The 18,971-nt window shown below is 43.4% G+C and overlaps 1 protein-coding gene and 1 non-coding gene across 4 annotated transcripts in view; both read left to right on the plus strand.

Annotated features, from left to right (window-relative positions):
• The first annotated feature begins 1,903 nt into the window (after window positions 1–1,903).
• Window positions 1,904–18,971, plus strand: part of NUDT13 (nudix hydrolase 13) — a 32,961-nt gene continuing 15,893 nt past the window's right edge. For 2 of the 3 annotated variants that reach the window (XM_066242649.1, XM_066242651.1), the window contains exon 1: window positions 8,314–8,429. The gene's annotated coding sequence lies outside the window, so the exon portion shown is untranslated. Of the gene's footprint in view, window positions 2,021–8,313; window positions 8,430–18,971 lie in introns of those variants that run through there. The other variant, XM_066242650.1, reaches the window with a different exon arrangement.
• On the plus strand, window positions 16,538–16,644 carry LOC136313741 (U6 spliceosomal RNA). The gene has a single exon (XR_010727187.1). It is a non-coding gene; the product is annotated as a U6 spliceosomal RNA (small nuclear RNA).

Below are 18,971 nucleotides of genomic sequence, written 5' to 3' on the forward strand. Positions count from 1 at the left end.
TTTATATTAATTTTGGCCTTGGTCTACCTTAATTGTTCTGTTTCATTTTGTCTTTCAGGTTTGTATGGCTTGTAGACTTGTTTCTATTCACTGCGATGTTAAGCGTTATCCATGTTTGAGAAGATGAGGGAGAAGGAAACCTATTGTACTTCGCTCTTGAAGAGAAGCATAAGGACCTCCCAGTATTTATGGTACCACTGGCTATGCAAACAGGCAGGGCTCTTTGCCTGTGGCTTATTATTTAAAGGGCCCTCATGTAAACCCCTTCCTACCCCTGCCTCCTAAGATCTATTTCTTGTCCCACGTGAAGTGAGACATTATCCAACTGTAAGTCTGCTTAAATGCCCTGGTTAGAGCATTATCCCAATAAACCAAAGTTGTGGGTTCAATCCCTGGTAAGGGCACATATAAGAATCAATGAATGTATAAATAAATGGAAAAAAATCCATGTTTCTTTCTCTCTTTCTCTTCCTTCCTGTCTCTCTAAAATCAATAACTAAAAAATTAAAAACAGCTCTGGCCAGTTGGCTCAGCGGATACAGCATCAGCTCAGCAAGTGGATGTTCCAGGTCAGATCACACATGAGAAGCGACCATCTGCTTCTCTTCCCCACCCTCTCCTCCTTCTCTCCCTCTTTCCCTCCTGCAGCCAGTGGCTCAGTTGGTTAGAACGTCAGGCCCAGGTGCTGATGATAGCTCGGTTAATTCAAGCATCAGCTCCAGATGGGGGTTGCCAGGTGTATCCTGGTTGGGGCACATGCAGGAGTCTGTCTGTCTCCCCTCCTCTCACTTAAAAAAAATTAAAAACAAACAAAAATGTGTACTTACAAAATGAACGTGTAATTTCTCTCTAAGTTTCCTCAGGTATAACCTACATATTAATGTCCACTCCTGTAATTGGTAAAGAGTAAATGGGCTGTTGTTTCACCTGCTTGCATGTGCTCTCTCTCTCTCTCTCTCACACACACACACACACACACACACACACCATACACACATGAGCATGCATAATTAACTTTTTTTTTTGTATTTTTCTGAAGTTGGAAATGGGGAGGCAGTCAGACAGACTCCCGCATGCGTCCGATCGGGATCCACCTGGCATGCCCACTAGGGGGTGATGCTCTGCCCATCTGGGGCGTCGCTCTGCTGCAATCAGAGCCATTCTAGCGCCTGAGGCAGAGGCCATGGAGCCATCCTCAGTGCCCGGGACATCTTTGCTCCAATGGAGCCTTGGCTGCGGGAGGGGAAGAGAGAGACAGAGAGGAAGGAGAGGGGGAGGGGTGGAGAAGCAGATGGGTGCTTCTTTTGTGTGCCCTGGCCGGGAATCAAACCCAGGACTCCTGCACGCCAGGCCGACACTCTACCACTGAGACAACCGGCCAGGGCTCATAATTAATTTTTTATAGCAGTATCTGTAATTTTAGCATGATGCTTGCCACATGATAGGCTTGCAGTAGTATCTTCAACAAGTACATTGTTACTTTCACAACCTAGACTGTGATTCAATGACTTGAGACTCAATTTGTGCCCTTAACAGTGTACAGTGTTAATTTACTACATGATTAATACATGGCATTGCTTTGAACTTAAGTATGTCTGAGAAAAGACAATTTTTACCTCATGAGTTAAATATACTATGAGGATTATAGTTATCTATACATTTGTTGTATTTGCCTATAGGTAGAGCGCAGAATGCATTCCTAACAGCTGTGGCTAATGCAATGCTGTGAGAACACTACAGCACCTGAAACCCTCCTAGGCACACCCAGGAGTGAGGGAGCCCGCTATAAGGAAGTGACTCAGTGCCAACCAGGCAGCTTCCTGATCTTTTTAGCCATTGGGCTGAACCTGTGTATATAAGATAGCTTGCTTCCTGAATAAAGCAGATCTGCTTCACTGAACCTGGTCCCGGGAGTCGGGTCTCTGCGTCTCCGGTCTCCGTCTCCGTTGTCCTCACCCCCGGTGGGCCTTGTCCACCTTCTGGAGCCTGAATAGGGACCCAACCAGCATCCAAGGGATGGGTGAGTGACCCTCTGCAATAGGAAACCTTTTCCCTCACTCCCAAGACCCACAAGCTCGAGCCCTCCATGCCCTATTGCAGAGTAGGCGAATTAAAGTTAATGAAAAGAAGCTTTGTACCTACTAGGAAAGCCTCTCAGGTTTCAACCCCTGGCTTCGGGACGCGCCTCTTTGGGACCCCAATACTTGGGCCCGAGCTCTCTGGCACATCTGTTCAGCGGAAGTACACGAAGGGCAAATCTTCCCCCTCGGTCTCACTCCTGCCCTATTAGCCATCTCCTGCCGAGGACCCTCCCCCTATTCCAAAAATATTACAGGCTACCCCTCTCCCTGGGAGCCCCTACCTCCCTATTCGCCCTTCTCCACTGAGGAGGAAAGTGGCTCAGCCTCCCGAGTTTAACACACTCGCGGCTGAATGCGCAGAAATGAAACCAATGCCCCGGGCCTCACCCGGAGAAGTGCTCCTCAGTGCTGTATTATTTTACTTTTAATTCTGGTGGTGTGGCTCCCCTGGTGGTGTGGCTCCCGCTTGCAAGCATTGGGGAGGCCTTCTTAGCCAACTGACCCCATTGCCGTTGGCACGTTGGAAGGACCCAGCCACAGCTCAGTGGTGGAGATCACACCCTCTTCTAATGCAAGGGAGAGGTTGTGCTTGTGCTTTTCAGCCAGTTTGGATCCCAGGAACCCCCTAATCTGCTTGACAGAGTTTCTTGGACACCCACTAAGTGGTTCAGTCTTCACTTGTCCAAAGCCACAGCCCTGGCCTCCTTCACACCAACTACGCTTGAGGGGAGGAAGTCCTCAGCGCCCTAGAAGAAGACCTTGCAGCCCCATCACCTGGGGGGATGTGGAGGCTTTGGTGGGGTGGGCTCAGAGAGTGGCCCCTGGTGGGCCCTCAGGCCCTGGTACTCTGTTCCTGCTTAACTCCCAGACGCCGGGTGGACCCGGGCCATCTTTGCTCCAATGGAGCCTTGGCTGCGGGAGGGGAAGAGAGAGACAGAGAGGAAAGCGTGGCGGAGGGGTGGAGAAGCAAATGGGCGCTTCTCCTATGTGCCCTGGCCGGGAATTGAACCCGGGTCCTCCGCACGCTAGGCCAACGCTCTACCGCTGAGCCAACCGGCCAGGGCCTGTGTACAAGTTTTTATGTGGACATATGTTTCCAATTCTCTTGGACATACACCAAGAAGTGGAATTGCTCCGTCATTTGGTAGCTCTATGTTTAACTTTTTGAGGAATTGCTAAATTGTTTCCCAAAGCAGCTACACTATTTACAATTCCACAAGCAGTGTATGAGGTTTCTCTTTTTTCTACCTCCTCACCACTCCCTGTCGTTATCTGCCTTTTCGGTGTGGCCATCCTAGTGGATATGAAGTGGTATATCACTGTGATTTTGATTTGTATTTCCCTGATGGCTAATGAGCCATCTTTTAGTACTTATTGGTCATTTTTCTATCTTCAGAGAAATGTCTATGCAGATCCTTTGCTTGCTTTAAAATTCAGTTATTTTAAAATAAATAAATAAAATAAAATTCAGTTATTTATCTTTTTACTCTTTATATGTTCTAATTATAAGTTCTTTATCAAATATACTTCTCATAAAAATTAGGGGATATTTCAAAGTAACTATGAAGCGCTAAAATATCCCCTAATTTTAGTGAGCTGTATATATGATTGGCAATACTTTTTCCAATTCTGTGGGTTGTCTTTTCAAGTTCTTGATGATATTGTTTATAGCACAAAAGCTTTCGAATTTTGATGAAGGCTGATTTTCTTTTCTTTTGTTACTTGTGTAAAAATGGTAGCTAGGATTTTGACAGAGATGCATTGAATCTGTAGATCAATTTAGGGAATATTGTCCTTTTAACAAGGTTAAGTCTTTCAATCTATGAACATGAGATTATTTCCATCATTGCATATTTTCCAGTATGTATGTCAGCATCCCTGCCCCACATTCAATCAGAGATACAACCCAGATCTATATAGTACATTATGATAGTCGAAGGTATAGCCTCTGTTTTCTCATCTGTAAAGTGCAAATAATAATAATACATATTTCATAGGATATAAGAATTAATGATAAGTATGCAGAACACTTTGCATAATGCCTAGAACACAGAAAATACTCAGTTAATCCTCGCTATTTGTCTTAGTCTGTTTGAGCTGCTTTTACAGAATACCACAGACTGGGTGGTTTATAACAACAGAAATGAATTTTTCACAATTCTGGAGACTGAAAGTCCAAGATCAGAGTGCCGGCATGCTCGGGTTCTGATGAAGGCCCTCTCCCATGCTGCAGATTTCTTCCTGCATCCTCACGGGGTGAAAGGGCCAAGGGAGCTGTCTTAGGCCTCTTTAATAAGGACATTAATTTCTTTTCTTTCTTTTTAAGTGAAAGGAGGGGGGATAGATAGACTCCCGCATGCGCCCTGTCCGGATCCACCCGACAACCCCCATCTGAAGCCAACGCTTGAATCAACCAAGCTATCCTCAGCACCTGAGGCTGGTGCTAAGACCAACTGAGCTATTCTCAGTGCTCATGGCTGACACTTGAACCAATCAAGCCACTAGCTGCAAGAGGGGATGAGATAGAGAAGGGGGAGAGGTAGGGGAAGAGAAGCAGATGGTTGCTTTTCATGTGTGCCATGACCAGGGATTGAACTTGAGACGTCTTTACACCTGGCTGATGCTCTATCCACTGAACAAACTGGCCTGGGCCAGGCATTAATTTCATTTACCAGGGCTCCACCCAAATGACCTCAGCACCCCCAAAGGCTCCTCCTAATAGTATCACCTTGGATATTAGGATTTCATCATATGAATTTTGGGGGATACAAGCATTCAGATCATAGCACTTTGTTGTTGTTGTTGTAGAGAGATAAACAGATAGAAACGGAGAAAGAGGGAGAGAGAAGAGAAGCATCAACTTGTAGTTGTGTCTTTTTAGCTGTTTATTGATTGCTTCTCATGTGTGTCTTGGCCAGGGGGCTCCGGCCAAGCCGTAACGCCTTGCTCAAGCCAGCAACCTAGGGCTCAAACTAGTGACCATGGAATTATGTTGATGATCCCATGTTCAAGCTGGCAACCCCAGACCATAGCACTATTTTTATTACATAGCACTTAATGCTTAGTTGCTCAAAAATAATAATTTTTTATTTTTAAAAACATAATTAAACATATAACATTCCCTAAGTATGTTTCCCAATCTATTTGGAATTTTTTTTTACTTTATATCTTGGTTTCCTCAAACTTTCTCTGCCTTTCTTTCTTTCTTTTTTTTTTTTTTTTTCTTACAGAGGCAGAGATAGACAGGGACAGACAGACAGGAATGAAGAGAGATGAGAAGCATCAATCATTAGTTTTTCATTGTGCGCTGCAACACCTTAGTGTTGATTGCTTTCTCATATGTGCCTTGACCGCGGGCCTACAGCAGACTGAGTAACCCCTTGCTGGAGCCAGCGACCTTGAGTCCAAGCTGGTGAGCTTTTTGCTCAAGCCAGATGAGCCCACGCTCAAGCTGGTGACCTCGGGGTCTCGAACCTGGGTCCTCGGCATCCCAGTCCGATGCTCTATCCACTGCGCCACCACCTGGTCAGGCTTTCTCTGCCTTTCTTTCTTTCTTTTTTTTTTTTTTTGTATTTTGTTTCCGAAGTTGGAAACAGGGAGGCAGTCAGACAGACTCCCACATGCGCCCAACCGGGATCCACCCGGCATGCCCACCAGGGGGCGATGCTCTGCCCATCTGGGGGCGTCGCTCTGCCGCAGTCAGAGCCATTCTAGCGCCTGAGGCAGAGGCCACAGAGCCATCGTCAGCGCCCGAGCAATCTTTGCTCCAATGGAGTCTTGGCTGTGGGAGGGGAGAGAGAGACATAGAGGAAGGGGAGGGGGAGGGGTGGAGAAGCAGATGGGCGCTTCTCCTGTGTGCCCTGGCTGGGAATCGAACCCGGGACTCCTGCATGCCAGGCCGATGCTCTACCACTGAGTCAACCAGCCAGGGCTTTTCTCTGCCTTTCTTTCTTTCTTTCTTTCTTTCTTTCTTTCTTTCTTTCTTTCTTTCTTTCTTTCTTTCTTTCTTTTTTTTTTTTTTTTTTCTGAAGCTGGAAACGGGGAGAGACAGTCAGACAGACACCCGCATGCAGCCGACCGGGATCCACCCGGTACGCCCACCAGGGGGCGATGCTCTGCCCCTCCGGGGCATCGCTCTGCCGCGACCAGAGCCACTCTAGCGCCTGGGGCAGAGGCCAAGGAGCCATCCCCAGCGCCCGGGCCATCTTTGCTCCAATGGAGCCTTGGCTGCGGGAGGGGAAGAGAGAGACAGAGAGGAAGGAGGGGGTGGGGGGTGGAGTAGCAAATGGGCGCTTCTCCTATGTGCCCTGGCCGGGAATCGAACCCGGGTCCCCTGCACGCCAGGCCGACGCTGTACCGCTGAGCCAACCGGCCAGGGCTCTGCCTTTCTTAAGGATTGTCAAATGCATGCTTCTGCTACATCCCCCAGAATCCTCCTAGAGATGCACTCTGATATAAAGCTTGGTTGTTAATGAAAAGGTCCAAAAGAAATGGCTGGTCAACTAATCAGAGCTATTACTTCCTTCCCACGTAATGTAGGTACCTCTTAACAATGACACTCAGGATTTAATAATATCTCTTACAGTCTGTTCTCCACACTGAGAGTGTTTCTTTTAAAGTGTAACTTAAATCATCTCACTTTCTGTTCAAACCCTTCTGTAACGTCTCACCCCTCTCAGAATTAAAAAAAAAAAAAAAAAAGGCATTACAGTGCCTCAGTAAGAATGATAAGACTTGTGAGGCCCTCCATGGCTACTCTTTGACCTCATCTCTGACTGGCATGCTTTGTCCTAGCCTTTCCTTTAACCTGCCAGGCACAGGTGGTTAAAAAAAAAGTATTAATTGATTGATTGATTTGAGAGAGATAGGGTAAGGGAGAGAGAGAGAGAGAGATCATTTGTTGTTTTATTTATTTTATGCATTCATTGGTTGATTCTTGTATGTGCCATGACCAGGGATTAAACCTACAACCTTGGCATATTGGGATGATGTTCTAACCAACTGAACTACCCAGCCAAAGCTTGTTAGATTTTTTCCTGTCTACAAATCTCTTCCCTTAGATATCCACTTTGCTTTCTTTTTTTAGTTCCTTTATGGTCTTTGCACAAATATCACCTTATCATTGAGGCTGACAACCCAATATAAAACAGCAAAATCCTTCCTCCTCTTATCTTGCCTTATTTTACTTTCTTGAACTTATAACCACCTGACACATTGCTTATTTACTTGTTTGGTTATTTTCTAGAATAATTATACGAGGACCGAAAATTTCATTTTCTGTGATATCCTGTGCTTATAGCAATCCCAGGGTACTCATTAAGTATATTTTGACTAGATGGCCTTCAAAACTGTCTTCTCATATAAGAAAGTAACTGTAGTAGTGGGAAGGGAAGAGAATAGCACTAAAGTAGTTTTGCTGGGAGACTGTTTTCAGTCAGATGGGGTTGTCTTGTACTGGTTGATCAAAGGATGCATTCTATCATAAATTCAAACACTTCTAGACCCTGTCTTGTCCATTTAAATAACCAGAATTTGCCCTGGCTGGTTGGCTCAGTGGTAGAGCATCGGCCTGGCGTGTGGAAGTCCCGGGTTCGATTCCCGGCCAGGGCACACAGGAGAAGCGCCCATCTGCTTCTCCACCCCTCCCCCTCTCCTTCCTCTGTCTCACTCTTCCCCTCCCGCAGCCGAAGCTCCATTGGAGCAAAAGATGGCCCTGGCGCTGGGGATGGCTCCTTGGCCTCTGCCCCAGGCACTAGAGTGGCTCTGGTCGCAACAGAGTGACGCCCCAGATCAGCAGAGCATTGCCTCCTGGTGGGCATACCGGGTGGATCCTGGTCAGACGCATGCGGGAGTCTGTCTGAACGCCTCCCCGTTTCCAGCTTCAGAAAAATACAAAAAAAACAAAACAGAATTTCATGAAATGTTAGAGCTAGTTCTAAAGTGGGTAGGCAGAGAATTAGATACAGAAAGATTGAAATATTATATGATTTCTTGTCCCAAACTCCTCCCCTCCTCACACAATATATGCTTTCTGTGTATGATTATTAAAAAAAAAAATGGACCTAATGCTTTTCCAAAGATACAGTAGTTGTCCTGATAATGAATTTAGAAGATCTTAGAAGCTCATGCTTTTGACAACCATGGTTAACTTGGCAGTTGGAGAACACACAGCATGCCTGTAGATTGAACTACATTTCCCAGAGTGCATCTCTGGGAGAATTCTGGGAAGTGTGGCAAAAGTGAAAATGATCCTGCTGGCAAGCGAAGCCCAACTTCCCAGGATCATTTGGAGTTTCCTGGTTTTTGCTGATTATTGAGGCCTAGGACAGCACCCCAACAGAATTCATAGTGAGTACGGAGAGACAGAAAATTGTTCAGGTTCCAAGTGCAGGAGGGATTAGATAAGGAGGCATATTCAGAATTTGGTAAAAAGAAATAACTCTCAGTTACAGCATTTTGCAATTTTAGCTTGGTCCCTTTTCCTTGCAGAAACCAGGGAATGACCCCAGTTTTGCATCATAACTTGTGTAACTATCTTATTAACTACAGCTGATAATGTTCTGATACTTTTTTGGAGAGTTGTTTAAAAATGGAATTTGCTAACTTCTCTGCATTGTGCCTGAATTATTTTTGACTTAAGGGAGGAAAAGTTAGTTTTTAGAAATTAAACCATAAAGCTGGTCAGTGAGACCTTGAAATGTGTATCCCAGTGGCTCCTCAGTTTTGCATTTTCCCAGCCCATTCCCATCCACTGTCATGAAAAGACAGACTCTGAAGAGGGCTCTCTCAAACACTGCCGACCCTGGCCTCTTGGGAAAAGTAACCAGGGAGATTAATGATGGGATTTTTATTGTGCTGTGGTGCTTTATAGATTAACTTTCTTCTGTTCAGATGAACAGGGTGAAAAATGTGAATGATTCATTAAAATGAACAGGAGGTTCAGAGAAATTGTGACTCTTAAGGGATTTGCCTCATCATGTAATAGTTTTCAGTAAAAACAGTATTATTTTTCATCTCTATCGATCTTTGTACTTTTTAAAAACATAAATAATAAATGAATGTTGGAAAATGCTTTCCTATATATTTCTTTATTTTCTTTTTTTTTTTTTTTTTTTTTTTTTTTAGAAAGGAGAGAGAGAGAGAGAGAGAGAAGGGGGGAGGAGCAAGAAGCATCAACTCCCACATGTGCCTTGACCAGGCAAGTCCAGGGTTTTGAACCGGCGACCTCAGCATTTCCAGGTCGACGCTTTATCCACTGCGCCACCACAGGTATGTATTTCTTATCAAAATGTGAGCTTTAGATGCCTGACCTGTGTTGGCGCAGTGGATAAAGCGTCGACCTGGAAATGCTGAGGTCGCCGGTTCAAAATCCTGGACTTGCCTGGTCAAGGCACATGTGGGAGTTGATGCTTCTTGCTCCTCCCCCCTTCTCTCTCTCTGTCTCTCTCTCTCTCTGTCTCTCTATAAAAAACAACAACTGAATAAAGTTAAAAAAAAAAAAGAGCTTTAGAGCCAGACAGCCCTGGGTTGTTTGACTCTGCTGCTCCCTAGATTGTGATCTCAGATTGATTAACTTCTCAAGGTTTTATCTTCTTGGGATAAATGCATTCCTTCATTCATTTACTCATGTATATTGTGTTTTTCATTGTACTAACTGCTTGCTGTAGAAAGAGAAAACATAATCCTAACCTTTAAGGATTTTACAGTCCAACAGATCTGAGAATTAGGTATGGAAAACCTAAGGTAGTTGTAATACACTTTAGATCCCTATCCTCTCCTTTCTTGCCCTGTGAGAAGTGAGACCAAAACCAAGTTCTGACAAGTTAGGTGATAGCCCCAGGTGACAAATTGATTCAGTGGGTGAGGCAGGAATAAAAGGACCGAGTCTCCCCAGTGCTTTGGAGACTTGCATTTGTACCGTAAACAAAATAGAAGGCAGGCTTAAGCTTGTCACATGAAGTGAAATAATGATATTTTCTGCCAAATGTATTTTGCGAATACTGAACTTCTATCCTCAGTGGGCTGTCAGGCATTAAACACAACAATAGTTGTCAAATCAAACAATAACAACTATTCTGTTTATAATGTGGCATTTGAGCAGATGGATGTGAGTAGCATTTTTGCTAAATCTGAGCCCCTGGGCCAATACACCTTGAATTATGCATCACACCGAAGATGCCCAAAAGATAGAGAAAAATTATAAATATTACAGAAAAAAAGTAGCAAATTTTCCCTGCACTAGATTTCTGAATAATATAGGGCTATAAGAAAGTATATTTTGAACCTGGGACCAGGATCCCAGGTTCGAAACTCTGAGATCACCATCTTGAGCATAGGATCAAAGGTCGCTGGCTTGAGCAAGGGGTCACAGGCTCAGCTGTAGCACCCCAGTCAAGGCACGTATAAGAATCAATCAATGAACTAAAGTGACACTTGTATTGGAACAGCGAGAAACAGATGTTTTGCCAAAAAATTAAGTAGCCAAATTAAGAAGTCTTTTTTTTTTTTTTTGTATTTTTGTCTGAAGCTGGAAACGGGGAGAGACAAACAGACTCCCGCATGCGCCCGACTGGGATCCACCCGGCACGCCCACCAGGGGCGAAGCTCTGCCCACCAGGGGGCGATGCTCTGCCCCTCCGGGGCGTCGCTCTGCCGCGACCAGAGCCACTCTAGCGCCTGGGGCAGAGGCCAAGGAGCCATCCCCAGCGCCTGGGCCATCTTTGCTCCAATGGAGCCTTGGCTGCGGGAGAGGAAGAGAGAGACAGAGAGGAAGGAGGGGGTGGGGGGTGGAGAAGCAAATGGGCGCTTCTCCTATGTGCCCTGGCCGGGAATCGAACCCGGGTCCCCCGCACGCCAGGCCGACGCTCTACCGCTGAGCCAACCGGCCAGGGCCAAGAAGTCTTTTTTTTAAAGCCTGCGACCGCAGGACCACACGGAGACTTAAGTCATTCAAATCATGTGGCCCCGAACACAGTTTGAAATAAGCTTTTAAAGACAAAATTACACACTGATTGGGGAATAGGGAGGAGGAGAAGCATTGCAGTAAGACAAAGCAGTGAAACAAGCTCTTTTACAATATTTATATATAAGAGTAATTCAAGGAGAAACATTCTGGGAACATCTGCAAACTTGTGGAACTATCCCAAGGCTACAGCCTGGGAAACCAGCCTCAAGGCCACAGGTAGGGAGTCTTTGTGAGAAAAAAAGTAAGTTCTGCTGAAAATCTCTTTGTTTTAGAGAAAATAAGTTCTGCTAAAAGTTACTTATAATAAGAGGCTTCTTTATTTTCTACATTTCAACACAACTATGAGTTGATGCTTCTTATCTCTCCCTTTCTGTCTCTCTTTCGCTAAAAAAAAATAAAAAGTATATTGTCATCTTAAAATAATCTCACATATCCTATTGACTCTTAAAATAACCTGTTTTGTTTTGTTTTGTTTGTTTTGTTTTGTATGGAGGTTCAGTCTCAACGACTGCTTCACAGAGAAAAACAATACATAGCAGTAGGTTCCTATAGCGTGTTTTGGTTATCAAATTGTGTAATATTCTCCAAATGTACTATAATACTTTAAAAGTTAGAATGGTCAAAATTAGAGTATAATAATGATGATTAAATGAGCACAGGACATCAGACATTTTACAAAAGGGGAACAAAGACTATTAAATCTGAAAATACTCTCAGTCTTTATAGTAATCAAAAAAATAAAGTTTTTTGTTTTGTTTTTTGTTTTTTTTAAACTAAATGCTGTTGAATCTTGTAAGTGTGACAATGTATAGAAAGAGCCATTGATTTTGAAATCAATTTTATTCCAAGAATTCTACCTTGAGTAATTTATCTTATCTTAAAGAAGTAACTTGAAGATATCCGCACAGAAGTATTTAGGTGGTATTTCTGGTAATTTAAAATCAGAGCAACCTAAATGTCTAAAATTAGGGGAATGTTTAGCAAAGTCAGTATGAGTATGCTTGAATGTAATATTATACAGCCAAAAATATTACAAGGCTTCTATAAAAACATAGAAACTGCTTATAAATTGTTTCTTGAAAGCAAGTTGAAAAAAATGTGTCCTAAAAAAAAAAATTAAAAGAAGTGTCCTTTTATTATAAATATGTAAGAAGTGTATGTACAAAAAACTAGAAAATACATATTAAATCATATTATTATATTTATGTGGGATATTATGGGTATTCTCACAATTTTGTTTTCCATATGTCCTGTAATGTAATATTAATTTTGTAATTGGTCTATTTAAAAGAGAAAAACAGCTAAAGCTGAATTTTATAGATATTATTTTCTCTTCTTTGACTTTTTATTTTATTAGTTTTTAATTTTTTTTTGACAGAGAGAGAATAGACAGGAACAGACAAAATAGGAAAGAGATGAGAAGCATCAACTTATAGTTGCAGCACCTTAGTTGGTCATTGATTTCTTTCTCATATGTGCCTTGATGGGCGAGGTGCTTCAGCAGAGCCAGTGACTCCTTGCTCAAGCTAGAGACCTTGGGTTCAAACCAGCGACCATGGGGTCGTGTCTATGATCCCATACTAAAGCCAGCGACCCTGTGCTTAAGCTAGTAAGCCCGAGCTCAAGCCAGTGTCACAGTAGAGCCTGAGCTCTACGTCAATCAGGCATCCCTGATTTGACTTCCCTGTGTAGTGGGACATTCCTGCTTAACAGCAGTTTGGCGGCCTCTTGAGACTACTCTTGAGGTGACTATAAGGATCCTACTTATTGGGGTTGTTCCAGTAGAGCCCGAGCTCTACATGGATCAGGCATCCCCAATTCGACTTCTCTGCACAGTGGGACACTCCTGCTTAACAGCAGGGCTGGCAGCCTCTTCAAGACTACTCTTGAGGCCACTATGAGAATTCTGCTTATCAGTGTCAAGACCAACTGCCACCAGAGGAAAGACACAACTGACACACAAGTTAGTTGCAAGAATCACACAGGCAGTTTATTACTCACAAATCCTTTTGGTGTGCCTGGATACAGCTTAAGGGGGCCCCGTCGGCATGCTCCTCTTGGCTGTCCTTGGTCAGAGCAGTGTGGAGACAGTCCACATTCAACCAATGTTGGAGTCTGGGTGACTACCTCAGCAGGGGTGGGGGGCCCTTAGTTTTAGTACCTTTTCTGGCCAGTGCCTTCTAATAGGTATCAATCTACAGGATTATCATCTCAACTCACCTTCTAACAGGTGTCAATCTACAGGGTTATCACGTCAAACCACCTTTTTGGGAGTTCTTCACAGGGAGCCCTTTTTATGTAAATCTACTAAAATGTTACATCAAGCCACTTTTTATTTTTCTGAAGCTGGAAACGGGGAGGCAGTCAGACAGACTCCCACATGCGCCTGACCAGGATCCACCCGGCACGCCCACCAGGGGGCGATGCTCTGCCCATTCGGGGCGTCGCTCTGTCACGACCAGAGCCACTCTAGCGCCTGGGGCAGAGGCCAAGGAGCCATCCCCAGCGCCCGGGCCATCTTTTGCTCCAATGGAACCTTGGCTGCGGGAGCGGAAGAGAGAGACAGAGAGGAAGGAGAGGGGGAGGGGTGGAGAAGCAGATGGGCGCTTCTCCTGTGTGCCCTGGCCGGGAATCGAACCCGGGACTTCCGCACGCCAGGCTGATGCTCTACCACTGAGCCAACTGGCCAGGGCACATCAAGCCACTTTTAAGGTGTTCCTAGGGAAGCTTCTTTTTACATTAATTCACAGAGTTATGACATCAAGGGACTTCTTTTTTTTTTTAATTTTATTTATTTATTTATTTTTTACAGAGACAGAGAGTGAGTCAGAGAGAGGGATAGACAAGGACAGACAGACCGGATTGGAGAGAGATGAGAAGCATCAATCATTAGTTTTTCATTGCGCGTTGCAACACCTTAGTTGTTCATTGATTGCTTTCTCATATGTGCCTTGACCGCAGGCCTTCAGCAGACTTAGTAACCCCTTGCTGGAGCCAGCAACCTTGGGTTCAAGTTGGTGGGTTTTTGCTCAAACCAGATGAGCCTGCACTCAAGCTGGCGACCTAGGGGTCTCGAACCTGGGTCCTCTGCATCTCAGTCCGACGCTCTATCCACTGCGCCACTGCCTGGTCAGGCAGGGACTTCTTATCTATATGTAACTTCACACACACACTAACTGAGCCCTGTGCAAAAGGCAGAGTCTGTTTATCATATATGTACACACTATATTAATTCCTATCCATACGGCATAACTTTAATTTCCTTAATTGCTTTTAATATTATATCCTAATTATTTCTATATATCTTCCATATTTTCTATATATTTAATTACTATAACATTATATTACTGTGACAGATACCGAGATTAATTGGCACTGGAGGAAAGACATGACTGACACACAAGTTAGTTGCAAGATTCACACAGGCAGTTTATTACTCACAAATCCTAAGATGTGCCTGGATACAGCTTAATGGGGACCCATTGGCATGCTTCTCTTGGCTGTCCTTGGTCAGAGCGGCGTGGAGACCATCCACGTTCAACGTTGGAGTCTGGATGACTAACTGCAGCTGGGGGCCACTCGGCTTTAGTACCCTTTTTTTGGCATATGCCTTCTAACAGGTGTTAATCTACAGGGTTGTCACATCAAGCCATTTTTGGGGAGTTCCTTGCATGGAACTCTTTTTATATTAATTTACAGAGTTGTCATAATCAAGTCACTTTTAGGGAATTCCTCGTAGGGAGCTCTTTTTATCTATATAATTTCACAGACACACTAGCTGAGCCCTGCACAAAGGGCATACATAGTCTTGCCTATCATATATGTACACACTAGATTAGCTCCCACCCAGAGAGTGTAGCCTTATTCACTTGCCTTAATGGTTATTAATATTATATTCTATTTCTATATTTCTCCTATATTTCTATATATTTAATTACTATAACATTATGTTACTGTAACAGCCAGCAACCTCAGGGTTTTGAACCTAGGTCCTCTGCATCACAGGCTGATGCTCTATCCACTGTGCCACCACTTGGTCAGGCTAATTTTTCTTTAAATATTGACTTTAGAGTCAATATGGAAGAGAGGATGGAAGAGAGAGATAGAAACAGCAGTTTGTTGTTCTGTTTACTTATACATTCAGTGGTTGATATTTTCTTTTTCCATATATATTGTCATTGTTTGGGGGGGGGAAGGTTTTTTAAATTTTTAAAAAATTTTATTGTCTCCTGACCGGTGGTAGTGCAATGGATAGTGTTGAACTGGGAAGCATGAGTCTCAGCTTCAAAACCCCAAGGTCGCCAGCTTGAATGCAGGGTCACTGGCTTGAGCATGATATCATAGACATGACCCCAAGGTCACTGGCTTGAGCGAGGGGGTTACTAGTTTGGCTGGAGCCCCCCGGTCTAGGCACGTATGAGAAGCAATTAGTGAACAACTGAAGTGCTACAACTACGAGTTGCTTCTCGTTTCTCTCCCTTCTTCTCTCTCCCTAAAAATAAATAAATAAATAAATAAATAAATAAATAAATAAATATAAAAGCATACTTAAAACTTTTTTAAAAATTGTCACTGGTTGATTCTTTTATGTGCGCTGACCAGGAATTTAACTCTAATCCTTTACATATCGGAACAATACTCTAGCCAACTGAGCTACCAGGCCAGGGCTCTTTGACTTTTCAATAGTCTATACTGCTTTTATATAAGATAAATATTAAAAATATATAAGGGACCATTTAGAAAAAGAATTAGACTTCAATGAAGGTACAATTCTCAGTTAAAGTAAGTTTGGTTTCCTTCTAGATTATTGATGATTTTTTTCAAAGCTACATTAAGAACTTGACCATGTTTTCTACAAGCTCTGTGACCACTATCCCATTGAGTTAGCAGGTCATGATACTTCACAAGGGGCAGTATTTACTAGCAGAAACTAGACGAAACATCAGGCAGTCAAGTGCAGTGGGCCATACAGATTAGTTTGTAGTCATAACTACAACCAAACAGCTCATACAGTTCTCAGAATTCAAGGAGCTCACCAAAGGAATTCCTTTTGGCTCCCAGGGAATGTAATAAAGTACAATGGCCTGGAAATAGCCTCATTGTGCAGTTAGTCCCAGGAACTACTATTTAAAATTTTTTTTTTTAATTTATTCATTTTAGAGAGGAGAAAGAGAGAGTCGAGGGGAGAGGAACAGGAAGCATCAACTCCCACATGTGCCTTGACCAGGCAAGCCCAGGGTTTTGAACGGGGGCTTCATTGTTCCAGGTTAACACTTGATCCACTTCGCCACCACAGGTCAGGCCCAGGAACTACTATTTATTATACTTTATTTTATTGTAAAAGGAGTATGTATATACATGGTTAACTTTTTTTAAAATACAGAAATGTATAAAGTGCCCTGGTCAAGTAGCTCAGTTGGTTAGTATGCCATCCGCATGCACTAAGGTTGTGGGTTCCATCCCTGGTGAGCGCACATACAAGAATCAACTAGTGCTCGCTTAGGCAGCACATATACTAAAATTGGAACGATACAGAGAAGATTAGCATGGCCCCTGCGCAAGGACGACACGCAAATCCATGAAGCATTCCATATTTTTAAATGTCAGGTAAAAAGTCTTAACATCTGAAGATCAGAAAACAAGTCTTCCTGTTGTAGGAGGCCCCAAGATCAGCTGCTTAAGAATCTTAATCTCCATCTGACAGAAGACTGCTCTCCTTCATTGTGTGTACAAATAAATCTGTCTTTGCATTAAAAAAAAAAAAGAATCAACTAGTGAATGTGTAAGTGGAACAACAAATCAATGTTTTTTTTCTCTCTCTCTCCCTTCCTTTCTCTCTAAAATATCAATAAATAAAATTTGAAAAATAAATGTACAAAGTAAAAATTACAAGTACCATTTTAAATCTCTATCTCTCTCCATCTCTCTCTGCCGAATTATTATTATTTATTTTATTTTTATTTTTTTCGTTTTTCCAAAGCTGGAAACTGGGAGGCAGACAGACTCCCGCATGCGCCCGACCGGGATCCACCGGGCATGCCCACCAGGGGGCGATGCTTTGCCCCTTTGGGGCGTCGCTCTGTTCCATCCAGAGCCACTCTAGCGCCTGAGGCAGAGGCCACAGAGCCATCCCCAGCGCCCGGGCCATCTTTGCTCCAATGGAGCCTCGCTGCGGGAGGGGAAGAGAGAGACATAGAGGAAGGAGAGGGGGAGGGGTGGAGAAGCAAATGGGCGCCTCTCCTGTGTGCCCTGGCTGGGAATCGAACCCGGGACTCCTGCACACCGGGCCGACGCTCTACCGCTGAGCCAGCCGGCCAGGGCTCTGCCGAATTATTTACTGTTAATATTGTACTTCTAGTCACTTAAAAAATATAAATAAATACGTCTAATTTACGTATTTTGGTACGTATATGGTATGTTATTTGGTATGTATATGTATTTAAATTAATTAGATCAGGCTAATCAACCAAAAATTACTTGCTTTCTTGACTTAATATATTCTGAATAATATTCCCTCTTACTACATACATATTTTTCTACTGTTATTTTCTTTTCAATTTATTTTTAACAGCTGTGTATTATTCTCTATCATAATTTTCAGTTAACATTCCTATACATACCCTTTACTTCTTAGGACAAATTCCTAGACGTGGAATTACTAGGTGAAAGGAATGTTTATTACATTCTCACAGCTGTATATGAGGCAGAAATATTGACTTTAAATACATTTCTAAAAAATAAATACATACATACATACATACATATGTTTCGTCCAGTATATCATACAGGTCTAATCACTATTAATACTCTCCTAGGATGCTGTATAACCCACGTATCACATATTGTTTTCTGTGAAAGTTATTTGTTTTCTTATTCCTGCTAGAGTCCCTTGAGGGCAAGATTTTCATCCAGTACACTTTTGTATTCCTTAACAACCCTTACAAAGTCAGTACTCAATAGTGCCTTGTTGAGTATCATTTGCTAAATATAATTTACCCTTGGCTAGGTAGCCAAAACAGTCCAAGGACTAGTCATATGTGTTTTATAATTATGCAACCAAAAAGCAGGCCCAAACTTCAGATGTTCCTCAGTAGTTTAGTGTCAAAGGTGGGCACAGTTAAAAGGGTAGATGGTTATTTAACTGTACTAATTTTCTCATTTCAGTTGAACTTTTTTCTTCTCTCCTTCTTTTCCAAGTGAGAGGAGAGGAGATAGAGAAACAGACTCCCTCACGTGTCCCAACTGGGATCTACCTGGCAACCCCCGTCTGGGGCCAATGCTCTGTCCACCTGGGGCCACCCTCACAACTGAGCTATTTTTAGCACCTGAGGTGGAGGCTCCACAGAGTCATCCTCAGTGCCTAGGGCCGATATGCAGTCATGGCTGTGGAAGGAGGAGAGAGAACGAAAGAGAAAAGGGCAAATGGTGGAGAAACAGATGGTTGCTTCTCCTGTGTGTCTTGACCAGAAATCGAACCTGGGACATCCACACGCCTGGCCGATGCTCTACCATTGAGCCAACCAGCCAGGGCCTCAGTGGAACTTCTTGACCCTTTTATTGCTAATATGAAATGTACTTTTCATGGGAAATAAAATATGTACTGAATAGAATTTAAAAGGAACCACCCGCAGAATATATTAAGACAGGGACACAGAGAGAGAGTCAGAGAGAGGGATAGATAGGGACAGACAGACAGGAATGGAGAGAGATGAGAAGCATCAATCATCAGTTTTTTGTTGCGAGACTTTAGTTGTTCATTGATTGCTTTCTCATATGTGCCTTGACCGTGGGCCTTCAGCAGACTGAGTAACCTCTTGCTTGAGCCAGCGACCTTGGGTCCAAGCTGGTGAGTTTTTTTGCTCAAGCCAGATGAGCCCACGCTCAAGCTGGCGACCTTGGGGTCTTGAACCTGGGTCCTTCGCATC

Source organism: Saccopteryx bilineata, chromosome 9 (genome assembly GCF_036850765.1).
Source record: "Saccopteryx bilineata isolate mSacBil1 chromosome 9, mSacBil1_pri_phased_curated, whole genome shotgun sequence".
Taxonomy (NCBI): Eukaryota; Metazoa; Chordata; class Mammalia; order Chiroptera; family Emballonuridae; genus Saccopteryx; species Saccopteryx bilineata.